Here is a 2,656-nt window from a genome sequence, read left to right as displayed (position 1 = left end):
GTGAAAAGGTGCCAGGGAAGGAAAAGATGAAGGAAACCATCTTCTGAAGGTATGCAAAAGGGAGGAAATCAGCCCGAAAAACAAAAAGTTAGCTACATAAATTTCCCAAGCTCACAAGGCTCCCAAACCTCCCCTAGGCAAAAAATAAAAGGATAAAACCAGTCCCATTACACGGAGCCACTTAAAGCCTTTTGAAAGATAGAGGTGGTTCCTACCCGTCAGTTGGCTGCTGCACGAGTGGGAATTCCCCCTTGCATTGACTGCAACTTGTTCCAGGAGCATCTGCTGAGGAATATCAGCTCGTAGGGCTTTCACCCCCACCGTACACATGATTTTCCCTCTACCTAGGGGCCTTGGTTTCTCAGGTGTTTCCTGTGCATGGGGAAGAGCTGGACCTGTACAAAACTCCTGCCATACCGCACACACCCTCAGAGAACGCCTCATGTTGGCCCAACTTTAAGGCCAGCCCTTTGGTCTTGAGCATCAAGCCCTGTGTCATTGTGGAGGAGACATGGGCTGAATTTGCCTCTCCCCACCCCAAATCCCAGAGATCTCAGCCCCCCATAGCTCGGGAGCTGCTGCCACCCCCCAGTCATCACTCTTTGCACCCATGGGGACAACAGGCAAGTGGACTGGGCCACCTAAAAGCTTCCAATACCCCTTTTGCAGAGCACTCTGCTCCCTTCCCAGGCTCCAGCTGAGCCCATCCACTCCATCTACACAACAGAAAAGGAGCTGCTGCCACCCCCCAGTCATCACTCTTTGCACCCATGGGGACAACAGGCAAGTGGACTGGGCCACCTAAAAGCTTCCAATACCCCTTTTGCAGAGCACTCTGCTCCCTTCCCAGGCTCCAGCTGAGCCCATCCACTCCATCAACACAGCAGAAAAGTCATGAGAATCCAAAAGTCCCTCTTTCCTTCTCACCTTTCCTCAAATCCAGCCAGGACATGTCCCATCTGCACCCACAGCCCTGGTCCCCCCCACAGAGCTTCTCTCAGAGATTTGCCAGAAGGGTGGAAGATAAATCCTTCAGCCTGCACACAACCCTTGCCAGGCTGCAGGAGGAAGGGGAGCAGCAACTGCGTATTTTGGGGGGCTGTATTTCTCACGCTGCCACTGCTGAAGCTGTGCTCGGGAGGAGTGATGGCTCTGTCAGCTTCCCTCTGCCCACGACCGGCTGTGCTTTCTCCTATTTATTCCCTGCTTTGAGCTGTGGCGTCTGGCTGCAGAAGCATTTGGAAGTTTGTGTACAGGTTTATTGCTTCATTTTTAACCTCTGCACAAATGTCTGCACCATTAGCTTAGGTTCCCCCCTGCCCCCGTATCATCCTCCCCTCCACACTTTTCTCCTCCTGGCCATCTTCGTGCTCCTGCCACCTGCCAGGCAGAGCAGGGTGGGGAGCTGGGGAGGGGGATTTATTAGCGCTGAGGTTGTTTTGCTGAAGGAGGGAGTTGGTCCAGAGTTTTTTGGTGCCACATGCAAAGATGGGCATGCACAAGGTCTGGTTCTCCACCACTCCATTCCCATGCCTTGACCCCTCAACTGCAAACAAAACCAGCCTGGTCCCTCTCCCACAGCCCATGCGAAGTCATCACATGCACATCAGTCTTCAAAATGTGCCTGCTGATACCTGGCACACAGAGCCCTGTTTCACCATGAAAGCACCAAAGCCTGGCCTGGAAAGCCAAAGCTATTGCCAAGATCACAGCCACCGCTTCCCTGCTCAGTGCCCGTCCTATGGGGCAGGGGGAGCAGGATGCCAAGAGCATGCAGTTGTCCTCAACCCACCAGGACATCTGCTGGAGAACAGACTTGTGATGGACCCTGCCAGAGTCCCTAAGCTAACAAACTGACCCGTACAGTGCATTACCATTTAATTATGACTCCCTGCTTTAAATTCCCACCAATGTGAGGCTGTCCACCCCATGCCACCTGGCTAGTGACCATGATAAACCCTAGGGAGTGGGGAACCTACCCTGGAGCTGGGCTGTCCCACCATCAAGGTGCCAACAACAGCCCTGGGGAGAGCCAAGGCCCTCTGCCCCGAGGAGGAGCTGTGGGAGATGCAGCCCCATCTTGACAGCAAGGACCCCTGCATCACCTCTATGCATTTCACATGTAATCCATCACAGCAAAGCATCCAATTGCACCTGGTGCCACCGAAGGGTTAAAAAAAATGCAAGTGCTGCAAAATTTATCATGCCCTGGTATTCCTGTCTGATCTCTGTGCTTGTCCACAGGCGAGAAAGAAGCAGCACAGATTTTTCTTTTTCTTTTTGAAGATGTGCTTTTGCAGCCCTGGGTACACACATTTGCCATTTCACCCTTACCCTGACCAGGCTTGGCCCCACTTTTCGGTAATGGAAACGTCCCATGTCCTTGCCAGCAGCTCTCACCCTGCAGCTGGGCACACAGCATGTAAGGACATGACGGCTCAAACCTCAGCATGGAAAGGGCCCTTCCCCTCGCACGCCGGCAGTGACCGGGCATTCCAATAAGCTCTTGACACCTTGGACTTCAGAGGCCAGTTTGCTGCCACCAGCGGCAAAACTCACGCCCCAGGAACAGGGTGTTGAGTGTTTCAGATAATCTCAAGCCATATTTTCAAGGTGAGGGGGTAAGATATGCAGAGCAAAATTCTTCCAAAGCAGG

The sequence above is a fragment of the Egretta garzetta genome, unplaced genomic scaffold (genome assembly GCF_000687185.1).
Source record: "Egretta garzetta isolate BGI_Z169 unplaced genomic scaffold, ASM68718v1 scaffold158, whole genome shotgun sequence".
NCBI lineage: Eukaryota > Metazoa > Chordata > Aves > Pelecaniformes > Ardeidae > Egretta > Egretta garzetta.
This window is presented reverse-complemented; position numbering follows the sequence as displayed.